Genomic DNA, 15295 nt, shown 5'->3' on the forward strand with positions numbered 1-15295 from the left:
CCTCCATAAGTTTATCAAGCTCAGTCTTGAAAAGTGAGTTTATTTGCCCTCACTAATCTCCTGGGAAGGCTGTTCCTGAACCACTTTCCTCTGAACTGTCAAACTGTTATATGCAAATTCCCCTGCCGTGTGCGACTTCCCTGATTTATCAGCCCAAAGATTTGTTTATTTACACACAAGTGACTCCCTGCTCCTTTCATCAGCTGGGGAGAGGGGAAAGGTGGTCTCTCAGTCTGAGGTGTGCCAGTCACTCAGGTTGTCTGCTGGGGTTGTCTCTCACTGGTGGGGGGTGGGGAGCACCCACTCAATCACTGGGAGAGTCAGGACAGGCCTGTACCCCTGCAATGCTGCTCTTTACCATGCAGGTCTGTTAACAGCTGAGGGATTCCAATACTCTGCAATGGAGAAGATGCACATCTTTTCCAGAGCCAAATTCCTTCTTCTGCCCATATCTTCACAGCCCGCGGCCTGGGGATGCTGCTTTACATTTAGTTCTTCTGGTGTGGTGGTGTATTGAAAATCTGTTCCATCTAGGGTGACCAGATAGAAAGTGTGAAAAATCGGGACGAGGGGTGGGGGGGTAATAGGTGCCTATATGAGAAAAAGCCCCAAATATTGGGACTGTCCCTATAAAATCGGGACATCTGGTCACCCTGGTTCCATCATCTAGTGGTCTCTTGTTAGCTTATATTTCTTTGTGTCCTGCTGCTCAGGTCTCAGCAGAGTGCATAGTTCATCATCCACCACATCTGTGCTTTTGTCTTGTGTTCATAGTGGGTGTAGGTCTTTGCAGTTTGGATGTAATATGTGCCCATCCACTGCTACGTTATATGAATGAGGATTTATTGTTCAACACATGTAGCTTGGTTCCAAGTGCATGATTTGTCCAGAGGAAATAGTTTGATCCTGACAGTGTCTCCATTCGTAGTTCTGGGAGGTCTTTAGTTTGTTGACTGTACTAGGCTTTGGCCTTTGTTTTGCTTCCTTTTTGTCTATTACTCCTTATACCACTGCTGGTTGTAGTAACACTGAGTCTAAAAGTGCCAAGATACACATGGTCTTGCCATCAAGCACTGAACTGGGCTGCTATTAATGTCTTTTGTGGGAGTGTCTCTCCAGTCAAGGATGGGTTGCCATGTATTTTCTTTACTTTTCTTGTCTGCAAGCTTTGACATAGTGATTCCTCTTGCCGCAATTATTGCCCCCATATGAAGGGCATTTTCCATGATCAAGTTTTTCTCCACTTGGGTCTTCCTTTACATTTTGTTGATCTCTGCTGCTTTCTAATTGAGCATTTTTGCACAAATGTTGATGTTTCCTTGTATTTTCATCCTTTCCTTGTGCTACTTGGTGAATTATCTTTATGTCCACTCTACTTATGCCCTGCATTTGGGTGTGTTGGTGTTCACTAGCTTTGCACACATTTATAGTTCTTGGCAGAGTTAGTGTGGATTCTCTGAGCTTTTTCATTTCAGCTCTTGCATCTTTCATCCCTCTTATTGATCTATTAGTTCAGCTTTTAAGATAAGATAATGGCATGAGCCAGCCATTTTGTATGCTTAAGCAATATATCAACCTATTGTTTCTCCAGATGTTTTATTACATTGTTACAAAGTTATCTTTCATATATATTTTTATGCAGGGGCAGCTCTAGGATTTGTGCCACCCCAAGCAGGGCGGCACGCCGTGGGGGGCGCTCTGGCTGTCGCCGGTCCCGTGGCTCCAGTGGACCTCCTGCAGACATGCCTGCGGAGGGTCCGCTGGTCCCGCAGCTCCGGTGGACCTCCCGCAGGCACGTCTGTGGGAGGTCCACTGGAGCCGCGGGACCAGCGGACTGTCCGCAGGCATGCCTGCGGGAGATCCACCGGAGCCGCTTGCCGCCCTCCCGCGTAATGCCGCCCCAAGCGCGCGCTTGGCGCGCTGGGGTCTAGAGCCGGCCCTGTTTTTATGAGTTGAAAGTGTTTTTGTTGTGTCTGACATATATCGTAAGTTCCTGCAATATCTTTGGAACATGTTACTGTGTCTATGTGTCAGCAGCTGGCTCCCAAATCCCCCCACCCCCAGTACTTATCTTCATGGGTGAGGTATATATGCTTGGATGGGTAGGTGACCAGGCCTGCTGCAATCCTCTGCCACACAGCATCCTCAGACTGGGTGGTGTTGGCGGGGACCCCCAGAGCAATGGATATGGGAGTGAAAATCCCATGGGGATGAGTGGAACAATTCACACCTCTCAGAGATGTTGTTTCAGGCTCTCTGCAGACCCAGGCAGACACCACTGCATCGGTTACACTTGGGCCACATTTTCAAAGTGTTAATTTGCTAGAAATTTACATTTTTTAATTGAAAGCTGAGATTCTGCCCTCATCGTGTGACTCCAGGAGCTGGGGCTCTAGGCAGAGCTCTATAGTGCTTATGCTTTAATCTGGCCAGGCTCCTTGGAATACTTTGCATAGACAACAACTATATATTTGTTTGGCAGTGAGCTCTAAATCCAACCACCCACCTTAGGAAATACAAGTGCAACACACAGGGCCACTGTCATCACAAAGGGACTGGGGATTGCTTGGGTGGTCACCTTGGTGATTGTGGTTGGTAACAGTTGAATGGCTTGTGGGGATGTATAGGCTCCCTGTTGAGTGGCTGTGGGGATGTGTGTGATTAGACAAAATTCTGCATGTAGTTGCATGGCTTTACTATCTGTTTTTTGGTTTTGGTAGTTATGAGCTGGATATTTGCCCTGAGTTACCCTAACTGTAACAAAGGTTTTTTTCCTATGTGTTTGAATCAATATATGATTCCATGCTATTGTTTTCACAGGGACCCTTTTTCAACTAGACGGCCTATATCCTTGTAAGCGTGCAGACTCACTCCTGCGGTGCCTCCTGCTGGTCTCTCAGGGAATTAGCTCTTTTTCCAGCCCAGCGCGCCCTTAGCAGGCCGGTGATCCACTACCGCTTGGCCCCCAGTGTCCCTCTCTGGACTCTGGTGCCCTGTTAGCTGGGGTGCTGCCCCCTCAGTCTTAGGGTCTCCCCTCCCTGGGGAACCTCCACCCACCATCCCCACCTTGCCTCAGTGTAAGGCTACTGCCAGTCATCGTCTAGCCCCCATGCCCTGGGGCAGACTGCAGTATTAGCCACTCATCACTGGCAAGGTTGGGTTTGGACCTGCTGCCTTTGCCTACCCCTAGGCTGCCCTCTGCAACCCCCAGTACCTGTTGGCCTTGTGTTAGGCCGCAGCCTGGGGCTTTCCGGGCTGGAGGTCCCCAGCTCCTCTGCCTTTCCCCAGCCCTGCTCCACTCAAGTACCCTGTCTCTAGCTCCCTGCAGCCAGGCCCTTCTCCCTCTACAGGCAGAGGGAGACTGTTTGGGCTCCTGGCTCACAGCCTTTTTATACAGGCCAGCTGTGGCCTGATTGGGGCGTGGCCCAGCTGCGGCTGCTTCCCCAATCAGCCCAGTTTTTAGAGCTGCAGCACTCTCCAGGGCTGTTTTTTAAACCCCTCAGGGCAGGAGCGGGTAACCACCCCGCTACAATCCTGGAAAGCAACAACTGTGAAGAAGAGCCAGGGGATCAATGTAGATAAGCAGCTGTGCCATAAGCTTCCTGTGCAATACATTGTGTTAGCCCCTTTTGCTACAGAGCTCGTGTTCAGTTAAGACACAATTTGATCAGTCTGTACCTCCTCAGAGTGAAGATGTCTGATCAAAGGCAGAATGAGATCCAAAAGAGGTGGAGGGAATTGAAGTTAAAAAAATTCAAATTGCAAATATGATGCAACTTTTTAACACTGAGAATAATTAGCCACTAGGCTGTTGAATGTTACCAAGGGATGTGATTAATCATCACTTAGGCCTGGTCTACACTACAAGTTTATACCGAATTTAGCAGCGTTAAACCGATTTTACGCTGCACCCGTCCACACAACATAGCCCTTTATATTGATATAAAGGGCTCTTAATACCGATATCTGTACTCCTCCCCGACGAGGGGAATAGCGCTCAAATCGGTATTGCCATGTCGGATTAGGGTTAGCATGGCCGCAAATCGACGGTATTGGCCTCCGGGAGCTATCCCACAGTGCACCATTGTGACCGCTCTGGAAAGCCATCTGAACTTGGATGCACTGGCCAGGTAGACAGGAAAAGCCCCGCGAACTTTTGAATTTCATTTCCTGTTTGGCCAGCGTGGAGAGCTCATCAGCACAGGTGAACCACGCAGAGCTCATCAGCACAGGTAACTATGCAGTCTCCTGAGAATTGAAAAAGAGCTCCAGCATGGACTGCACGGGAGGTACTGGATCTGATCGCTGTATGAGGAGAGGATTCCGTGCTAACAGAATTCCGTTCCAAAAGACTAAATGAAAAAACATTTGAAAAAATTTCCAAGGCCATGATGCAGAGAGGCCACACCAGGGACTCAGTACAGTGCCGTGTGAAAGTTAAAGAGCTCAGACAAGTCTACCAGAAAACCAAAGAAGCAAACGGAAGGTCCGGGGCAGGGCCGAAAACATGCCGCTTCTACGCTGAGCTGCATGGAATTCTAAGGGGGGCTGCCACCACTACCCCACTCCTGTCCGTGGGTTCCGAGGTGGGGATGGTAATCGCAGCCATGGCTGAGGATTCTGCGGACAGGGAAGATGAGGAGGACGAGCTTGCAGATAGCACACAGCACTCCATTCTCCCCAACAGCCAGGAGCTTTTTCTCACCCTGACGGAATTACCCTCCCAGCCCTCCCAAGCAACTATCCCAGACAATGAAGCCATGGAAGGGACCTCTTGTGAGTGTACCTTTGTAAATATAAAACATGGTTTAAAAGCAAGCATTTTTTAATGATTAATTTGCCCTGAGGACTTGGGATGCATTCGCGGCCAGTACAGTTACTGGAAAAGTCGGTTAACATGTCTGGGGATGGAGTGGAAATCCTCCAGGGACATCTCCATGAAGCTCTCCTGGAGGTACTCCAAAAGCCTTTGCAGAAGGTTTCTGGGCAGGGCTGCTTTATTCCGTCCTCCATGGTAGGACACTTGACCATGCCTGCATGTAGCAAGTAATCTGGTATCATCGCATGACAAAGCCTAGCTGCGTATGGTCGCGGTGTTTGCTGGCATTCAAGCAACATCCGTTCTTTATCTCGCTGTGTTATCCTCAGCAGAGTGATATCCTTCATGGTAACCTGGTTGAAATTCAGGAATTTAATTAAGGGGACAGAGATGGGCATTTCTTCTGAGCTGTTTGCCTGTTGCTTAAAAGAAATCCTTCCTTGCAGGTAGCCAAGCGGGGGGTGGGTGGGTGATTGACGCTGAGCTTTTTTGCGTTTGGCTAGCAGGGATCTTCCCTGCTACCAGCCACGTGGTGGGGGGGAAGGGGGTGTTTAGCAGTGATCTTCCATGATACCAGCCACACGGTGAGGGGAGGGGTAAAGCGATCATCACAGAGAATTGGATGGGGGGGGGTGGTTTCTGCTGCTGCATGTTAACAGGAAAGAAGCAGCACTGAACGGGCTTTGCTTGCTATTTGGTAAAGGAGGGCGCTGGATATATGAAGACTGCAGAAGCCGAAAGACAATGGCTTACCATGACCACAAGCCGAATTCTGCTGCCCGGACCTGCGTCATGAGATCTCTAACACCAGAGCCGCAGGCACTCAATATTAAGATGTAAAATGCGACCTTGTAGTGAAATCACATGTGATATGTAAGGTGAATAGTGTTGTTCACCGTGAAAGAGTGTAAGCATTGTTCTGTAAAATGTATCTTTTTAAATACTTCTCTCCCTATTTTCCCTCCCTCCTGCAGCTGCAAATTTTTCAAGACTTCCTACTCCATCCCGAAGGCTATCTCAGATAAGGCAGCGGAAAAAAAAAAACACGAGACGAAATGGTCTCGGAAATCATGGAAGTGACCCACAATGAAAGAGCTCATCTGAATGAGTGGAAGGACGTGGTATCAAATTACAGGAAAGATGCCAGTGAACGTGAGGACAGGAGGGATGCTTGAGATGAGAGGTGGCGGCAGGAAGATCAGAGGTATAGGCAGGAAGATCAGCGGTGGCGGGATGCAACTCTGGGGCTGCTGCGTGATCAAACTGACATGCTCCGGCGTCTGGTGGAGCTTCAGGAACGGCAGCAGGATCACAGAGTGCCGCTGCAGCCCCTGTATAACCACCCTCACCCCTCACCATGTTCCACATCCTCCTCACCCAGACATGTAAGAACGCGTGGGGGGAGGCTCCGAGCACCCGCCCACTCCACCTCCGTGGACAGCCCAACCAAAAGGCTGTCATTATTGTGAAATTTTTTTAGTGGCCTTTTCCTTCCCTCCTATCCTCCTCCCAAACCACACCTGGGCTACCTTGTCAGTTCTCTCTCTCTTTTTATAATGAATTAATAAAGAATACATGATTTTTAAATGATAGTGACTTTATTTCCTTAAGCAAGCTCTAATCGAAGGGGGAGGGTGGGTTGCTTACAGGGAATGAGTCAATCAAGGGGGAGCGTTCATCAAGGGGAAACAAACACAGCAGTCACACCCTACCCTGGCCAGTGATGAAACTCGTTTTCAAAGCTTCTCTGATGCGCACCACTTCCTGGTGTGATCTTCTAATCGCCCTGGTGTCTGGCTGTGCGTAATCAGCGGCCAGGTGATTTGCCTCATCCTCCCACCCCGCCATAAAGGTCTCCCCCTTACTCTCACAGAGATTGTGGAGCACACAGCAAGCAGCAATAACAAAGGGGACATTGGTTTGGCTGAGGTCTGAGCGAGTCAGTAATGTGCACCAGCGTGCCTTTAAATGGCCAAATGCACATTCTACCACCATTCTGCACTTGCTCAGCCTGTACTTGAACAGCTCCTGACTACTGTCCAGGCTGCCTGTGTATGGCTTCATGAGCCATGGCATCAAGGGGTAGGCTGGGTCCCCCAGGATAACTACAGGCATTTCAACATCCCCAACTGTTATTTTCTGGTCTGCAGCCGTTTAAACAGAGTAGTGTTCCTGAAGACGCGAGCGTCATGAACCCTTCCTGGCCATCCCACGTGGATGTTGGTGAAATGTCCCTTGTGATCCACCAGTGCTTGCAGCACCATGGAAAAGTACCCTTTGCGGTTTATGTACTGGGTGCCCTGGTGCTCCAGTGCCAAGATAGGGATATGGGTTCTATCTATCGCCCCACCACAGTTAGGAAATCCCATTGCAGCAAAGCCATCCACTATGACCTGCACATTTCCCAGAGTCACAACCTTTCATAGCAGCAGCTTAATGATTGTTTTGGCTACTTGCATGACAGCAGCCCCCACAGTAGATTTGCCCACTCCAAATTGATTCCCAACTGACCGGAAGCTGTCTGGCGTTGCAAGCTTCCAGAGGGCTATTGCCACTCGCTTCTCAACTGTGAGGGCTGCTCTCATCTTGGTATTCTGGCGCTTCAGGGCAGGGGAAAGCAAGTCACAAAGTTCCATGAAAGTGCCCTTCCGCATGCGAAAGGTTCGCAGCCACTGCGAATCGTCCCACACCTGCAAAACTATGTGGTCCCACCAGTCTGTGCTTGTTTCCCGGGCCCAAAATCGGCGTTCAATGGCTAGAACCTGCCCCATTACCATCAGGATCTCCAAAGCGCAGGGGCCCGTGGTTTGAGAGAATTCTGTGTCCATGTCCTCATCACTCTCGTCGCCGCGCTGCCGTAGCCGTCTCCTCCTCGCCTGGCTTTGCAGGTCCTGGTTCAGCATAGACCGCACGAGAATGCGCGAGGTGTTTACAACGTCCATGATTGCTGTCTTGAGCTAAGCAGGCTCCATGCTTGCCATGCTATGGCGTTTGCACAGTTCACCCAGGAAAAAAGGCGCGAAACGGTTGTCTGCTGCTTTCACGGAGGGAGGGGTGAGGCTGTACCCAGAACCACCCGCGACAATGTTTTTTGCCCCATCAGGCACTGGGATCTAAACCCAGAATTCCAAGGGTGGGGGAGACTGCAGGAACTATGGGATAGCTATGGGATACCTACTCACAGTGCAACGCTCCGGAAATCGACACTAGCCTCGGTACATGGACGCACAACGCCGAATTAATGTGCTTAGTGTGGCCGCGTGCACTCAACTTTATACAATCTGTTTTACAAAACCGGTTTATGTAAAATCCGAATAATCCCGTAGTGTAGACATACCTTTAGAGTCTTCAGAGTCTGTATGTCTTTCAAAAAGATATGGTTTAGTTTAGTGTTTTTCAGGGGGACCACCAACGGCAATGATTGCAAGACATAAAAAATGTTATTACAAATTAAAGCAAATAAATTCTTGCTCCCCACTCACCCTTACACTTCAAGGTGTCTCTGCAAACCTCTCAAAATACAATCAAATTCTGTGGGTATATCAGTGTTGTCACTGAATAATGGTAAATAATGTTCACTATTACTTTCGTAAATGTGAGAGGTTGCAGAGAATTTTGACATTGAAGAAGTTGTCTCCCACCTGCAAAGCTTGAGAAACACTGATCAAATTCATCCATGTGTTATAGGAATTGCTGGGAGAAATCCTGTGACCTCTGTCACACAGAAGGTCAGACCAGAGGAACATAATGGCCCATGCCATTCTTAAACTCTATGAATCTGTTACAAGGGGATTCCTTCTTGATAACATCCATCTACACATTTGAGTTCAGTTAGATTAACTTTCCATATGCCACTGTGCTGACTCTGCTGCACATTCTATTGCAATGGGATGCCTCATAAAACATGGGGGATATGAGGCCGCCCTGCTCCTGCCCTTCACCTGACCCAGCTCCACTCATGGGACTGACCCTTGTGAGCCACCCTCACAAAGATTTCTGGGGGATCAGGAAGAGGGGGCATAGTGAAGAAGAGTCACAGCTCCCCTCCAGCTGTGCCATCCCCAGAGGAAATGTATTAGTGCTGAGTTCCTTCTGCTCTGAACAGCTAAGTCCAGCCTGGACCAAGGCAGTTACTATGCAGGAAGGAGCTCACTGCAACTTTACTGGCTATCGGAACAGGAGACCATTAGCCCAAGTTTCACTGCAAATCACTTTATTGGAGCAGGTTAACAATAAATCACTCAGAGAAGCTAGCAGACTGGAAACCCTTCAACCCTTTCTTGGAAGCCGACATGAGCATGTTGGGATGGAAGAGGGAGGAAACACAGTGGGTTTGTGGAGCCACCTCCATGCTGGAGCTTACTCCTGGGCTGGTGCTATGCACAATGTGTTCTGGTGCACTTCATGCTCGGTTCTTCTTCTCTGATCATAGATAGTAATCAACTCGATCAACCTTGAGATGGCACTTTAGGGCACAGATGACCAGCACTGTGTGAGTAGATCTCTTGGCCAGTGGCACACCATGATTTTTTCCCTGTTGGTGGGTGGCTCATTTATCCCCTGCTGATACTGGGAGATGCTGGAAGTTCCTATCTCCACGAAGAACATGATCCCCTCCCCATTCCCTTTCCCACCCCACATGAAGCTGTAGAAATTGGAGATCTCACACTGGAGAAGGGATTGAAAGGAAAATAAATGGCAGACAGAGGCCAGCAGATCCCTGAATAAGCCTCCTAGTTAGAGCTGTGTGAAGAGTCTGGGAGGGAAGGGAACACCCCAGAGGAAGCTGCCAATCAGGGAAAGCGTGAAGGAGACTGGGAGGGTGAGGTCTGGGAGGAAGTTCTGGCATGGCCTTGGGGGACAAACAGCAGGATACCAGGCTATGAAGCACTGCACAGGATGAGCTGCGCTTTCCCAAATTCACTGATTCTGTGGTGTGTGGAGCAATGAAGTGCAAGCATGGGCAGAGCTCTAACTCTGCCCCTTCCTGGGCCTCTGATCGATGGCACCCCAGGATGGCAAGGTCTGCAGCCCATTGGAACTAGCCCCAGCCGGCTCTCAGGGGATGCAGAAATGAAAGCTTGTCATCGAAATTGATCGATTCATAGTTTGGAAGCTGTTCACCTTTCAGGGCAACATAATTCAAGCCTCTTTCATCCGCCCGGTCACACAATAGCCAGGCACCGCTCTGCACCTTATGGGATGACACTCGGTCATTGAAAGATCCCTTGCTCAGGCTGGTTGCTTCTTTTACCACCTTGATTTCCCCTTCATAGTTGGCAAGTTCATACAGGGTGATCTTGGGATTCTTCAGGTCTTCAGTAATCAGCTTGAGAGAAGTGATCTTGTCATTCATATCTTCACCAACAAAGCTGTATTCACCTTCCTCAAACACCAGGAACTTGCCTGAATAATTAGGATACTCATAGGCCACCCAGGGTTGGCCAGCGACCTTTACAGAAGAGACACAGTGGCCCCACTCTACAGGCTTCAAGTCAGCGATGTCAGAAATGAATTCTTTGGATTTACCTTGGAAGTTTATACGCTCATAAATGATGATCCCATTCATTTTGGTGGGTGTGGCAGGATCTTTGTGATTGGTTCTTGGAGCTGAAGCAGTGACTGAGAAGCTGTGGAGAGAGAACACAGCTTGGGAAGCAGCCCCTACTCAGTAGAGAATCTCTGTGAGGGGATGAAACATCAGGAATTAGCATTTCATTTGAAACAACAGATAAATACACAAACGATTGAACAAAATGGGTGGGAGATGGGCAAATGAATAGAGGGAATGGGCAAAGTCCTTCCTCAAACATTTAGCCAGCGGGAATAAAAGTAGGGTCTTTTTCCCCACCAGCTGACTCCAAGGACTATTGTCTTCTCCCAACCTGCAACTCCACAGCTTATGAAGAATTGCAGTCTGGGTCAATGGAAATGTTTTGTTTTGATAAAATTGAAATGTTTCACTCCAATTTTGACTTTTTAATATATTATTTTTATATTATTTTATCTTCTATTTAATTAGGGTAGAATATTTTAAAATTATAAAATAAAAACAATAAAAGAGGTAACTGGTACTGTATTTGGTCGCTGGTATCATATAATTATAACAGGGTGGCTTGTCCCACGGGTTGCAGTGATCCCCAAAGAAAGGATAATATCTCAGGGAGGAGGGGCTGTGCCCAGCTTAAGCCTGGGGGGAAGATTTCTTTTGTGTTTGTTTGAGAAATTTGTTAAGTTAATAATGCTACTAAAAAGACAGAGGCCCCAGAAGGGTTGTGTTGAAAGAGAGACCGTGTGGAGTTTGCTGAAGGAGCCCAGAAAAAGGGGGAAACAAGGCACTGCAGAGGCACTCCTGGCCACAAGCAGATGCCCGGGTGGCAGTTGACCCCCTTTCTATAATATAATTAAAATTAATAAATAATACGTTTCAAAATGAAAAATCATTTCAAAATTGGAGATAAAACAGTTGCAAAATTGTGGAAATCAAAATGTTGCAAAAACCTGCGCCTCACCTTGAGCTTTGTGGGCACCACATTTTAGGAAAGATGTAGACAAATTGGAAAAAGTCCAGAGAAGAGCAACAAAAATGATCACAGGTCTAGAAAACGTGACCTATGAGGGAAGATTGAAAAAATTGGGTTTGTTTAGTCTGGAGAAGGGAAGACTGAGGGGGGACATGATAACAGTTTTCAAGGACATAAAAGGTTGTTACAAGGAGGAGAGTGAAAAATTCTTCTCATTAACCGCTAAGGAGAAGACAAGAAGCAATGGGCTTAAATTGCAGGAAGGGAGGTTTAGGTTGGACATTAGGAAAAAGTTCCTAATTGTCAGGGTGGTTAATTACCTAGGGAAGTGGTGGATTCAACCGTCACCCAAGGTTTTTAAGAACAGGTTAGACTAACACCAGTCAGGAATGGCCAAGTTATCACTTAATCCTGACTTGAGTGCAAGGGACTGGACTAAACGACTTATTGAGATCCCATCCAGTCCTACACGTCTGTGATTCCAGTAAGACTGAACCAGAATGTTTAAAGCTCACTGAAAAGCTTTGTTTCAAATTTCATCAAAAACAACACATTCCTGCAGAATGCTTCGATTTCAATGAACCAGCATTTTCTAGCAGAAAAAAATGTTCTTTCCAAATACTTTTTGACCAGTTCTCATCTCTGTAAAGGTCTCAGAGCATGAAACAAATGTCTCCTCCAGTGCAGAGACGCTCACAGGTCTGGCAGCAGCACTGGCTCCACATCAGTGGGTCTCAATCTTTTTTGGCTCAGGAGCCATTTGTAAACCTGGATGGCCGGTCACAACCCAGTAAATAGCCTTAGTGCAAACACATCTGGCTTACTAAATATTTCTCATCCACGATATACAATATATACACGGATATAATGAGTACTAAGTAAGTACATGGCGAGCACCATAACAGCAGCTCCTGTGACTCCTGTCCTGTGGGGTGGCTGGGCTTGGCTCCCCGTTCAGTGCATTGTGACCTCTGGGGATGCCGTACTGCTCAGGTTGGGCCCACCCCCTCCGTATTTTTGTGTGTAGCATTGTGACCTGGCACATGTGGCTCAGCCCCACTTACTGAAATTTGGCCCCTCACGACAGAGGGGTGGCTGGGTCAAAGCAGAGCAGCATGGCAACCCCAGAGCAGGAAGCCAAGCCCAGTCAGGCCCATGGGACCGTAGCTGCAGGAGCCTGTGAAGGACTGTATTCCCCACACTTGCCCTGAGAGGCCAGGCAGGTCCGATCAATCAGTTAAGCAGTGAGCAGGAGAGAGACTTAGGCTGCGAAGGGGCCACTAACTGGAAGCAGGCTCATATGAACAGGAACAAGAGGAGCCTGTATAGAGCCTAGAAACAGAGAGCAGAAATAGGGCTGCAGGGAAGCAGGCTGCAGTCACTCCCTGGGAGAAGGGAGGTGTGTTTAGGGATGCAGGGGAGTAGTCTGCTGTCAGTCCCCGAGAGGAGGGAGCTTGGGCTCGCAAACCCAGAGGGAGGGGGAGATAGAAGGTAGAGCTGCGAAGTAGGAAGGAGTCCAGGGGCACAGCAACATGGTCTGGGAGTGACAGTTGCTAGAGATATGGTCCCTGGACTGGAACCTGGAGTAGAGGGTGGCCTGGGTTCTCCTACCAGCCACTGAGGACATGGCATAGGCCAAGCAAAGGACAATGGACTGCCTTGGATCGTTTGCCCTGGAAGGGGAAACAAACAAGTGACCTGGCTGGAGAAGCAAGTCAAGAAAAGGGAACACCCTGAATTGCAGAGGATACGACAGGACAATGGGAAAGACACCACCAGAAGAGGCCACAATGCCTGGCCAGACCTAATCCTCAGAGTGAGCAGGAGGAAGCACCTCTTGTGGTGAGTGAACCCCGAAACAGAGCTACTGCTTTGAGGTGAATGGGACAGGCTGCAACCCCCCCAGGGCAACCCCACCTCCCCAGGGAAGGACCGGACCTTTCCCCGCTCAGGCCTCCCACACCACCCTTTGGTACATTCTGGTGAACCAATCTGGGGTCACAGTGCACAGGTTGAGAAAAGCTTCTCCACATGGAGACAAGAGGGAGAGAGAGAGCGAGCACATAAATCGAGTTCAGCTTTTGCATCCAGATGTTGAGCACTGGATATAAATTGACAGAAAATGCCTGTGAGCTCTGAGCAAATGTTGATGAGCGAGAGGTGGAGAGCCCATCTCAGGGCTCCTCCCACCAGGGACTGGGAGGAGGAGGCAGAGCAAACCCCAATATCCACAAGGCTTTTTCTCTTTCCGACTGGGGTTTTGGATGAGAAGAAAGAGACAGTGCCCCCCCGACCCTTCCCCCCCCCCCGATTTCCTGCATGCTGGGGAGGAGGGAGGAGTGTACCCTTAACAGATACCCCCAGCTGCTCTCTCTTCTCCTCTGGGATTTTGGGAAAGAGTTGGCTGGGAAAGGATGGGGAAGCAGGGAGAAAGGGGACTGAAGAGCGAGGACACAACACAGACAGGAGGAGAAGAGAGGGGCTATGCGCAAGGGGGAAGAGCTAGAGAGAGAAGATGAGAGAAAGGGAAGGAATGTGAGAGAATCGAGAAAGAGAGACAGGGTCATGATGAAAGCAGGGAGTGAAAGAAGAATGGATTTAGAGCCTGCAGAGTCTAGTGCATGGAGCCCCTACAATGCTTGACTCTGAGCTGGTGGTACACAGCCACTGTACCAGACATCCAGACGGGACTAGTGTGCCACAGGACTTAGAGAAGCACCCTGCAGTGGGGTTGGCTACCATAGTTTGGAGCCAGTCCTGCAGACATGTAAGCAGCTGCACAACTTTACTCACACGGATAGTTCCATTGGCTGCCTAGGGGCGCGTGGTGCTTTGGTGTAAAGTGTTTGCATTTACTGGGCTAGATTCACCACCAGTGTAACACAATCTTACACACACAATAGAAGGATTTATGCTGATTTATTCTGACATAAATTGGCAACGTTCCGTGTGGATAGGAGCTCTGAGGGGCACCAGGTTATAGCTGTATAAAGCAGCCATAATTCCACTGCTGTGTGATGAAAGGGGGCTGTAGATCCCAGAAGTGGATGGTCCTGGCAGAGAATGGGACCTGGCCAGGGTCTCCATCGTACATAGAGCTGATTGGGCATTTCCTGTTGAAATGATTTTTGGACAATTTCTAAAAAATCTAAATTTTCAATGGGAAATTTTCAATTTTGCTGTATTTGGTGGGGGGGGGGAAATCAAAACAAAATGTTTCATTTCAGGGCTGTTCAACAGTACACTGCTTCCGCCCAGAGTGCCTTGGTGGTTCCTGGGAGTCACATTTCAGGTGCTTCGTGCCCCCGTTCTCTCCTATGACCTGGACCCTTACCCAGACCTCATTCCCATGATGCACTGTGGTCCCTCTCCTGACAGAGCCACATGGCACCTCCGGGAGATGTATTCTTGGCAGGGAGCCTGCCCCATAGGGAAGAATGAAAGCATGAGGTACCCGAAACTACTTGTCCCATGAGACAATAAGCAAATGCAGTTCAATGTCAAACTGACTTGAAACAAAATGTTTCAACATTTACTAAACAAATTCTTTTGTGAAAATTTTTGATATTTTTCCAGTTTGGGACATAAACAAATGTCAAATTATTACAATTCCCTATGAGCCAAATTCCTATTTTGTCTCAGCTGCATTTATGCAGTATACGCTCACCTCCTGTAGTGTGTGCTCTTCCTCCTCCTCCTCCGCCTACGGGCCCCAATTCAGGAAACCTGTGAAGATTAGACTATTACAAAGCTGCCTGAATATGGATTTAAGAACCTAACTTCAGGCACGCAACTGAAATTTTTCATGTTAACCTCTGTGCCTTAGTTTCCCCATCTGTTCAAGAGTAATATTAATACTTCCCTTGTTCTTCTTCGTGATGATTAAGCACTTAAGCATTGTAAAGCAAAGCTAAAAGTCACCAGAGTTCACATAAAAACCTCCAGTGGCCAA

At 48.5% G+C, this 15295-nt stretch overlaps 1 long non-coding RNA gene across 1 annotated transcript; it reads right to left on the reverse strand.

Moving 5' to 3' along the window:
• Window positions 1-9015: 9015 nt before the first annotated feature.
• Window positions 9016-15053, reverse strand: LOC123358307. The gene is made up of 2 exons (XR_006575714.1): window positions 15011-15053; window positions 9016-10501 (listed from the first exon to the last, which is right to left on the reverse strand). It is a non-coding gene; the product is annotated as an uncharacterized LOC123358307 (long non-coding RNA).
• Between the last annotated feature and the right edge of the window lie 242 nt (window positions 15054-15295).

This window comes from Mauremys mutica, chromosome 1 (genome assembly GCF_020497125.1).
Source record: "Mauremys mutica isolate MM-2020 ecotype Southern chromosome 1, ASM2049712v1, whole genome shotgun sequence".
NCBI classification, from domain to species: Eukaryota; Metazoa; Chordata; order Testudines; family Geoemydidae; genus Mauremys; species Mauremys mutica.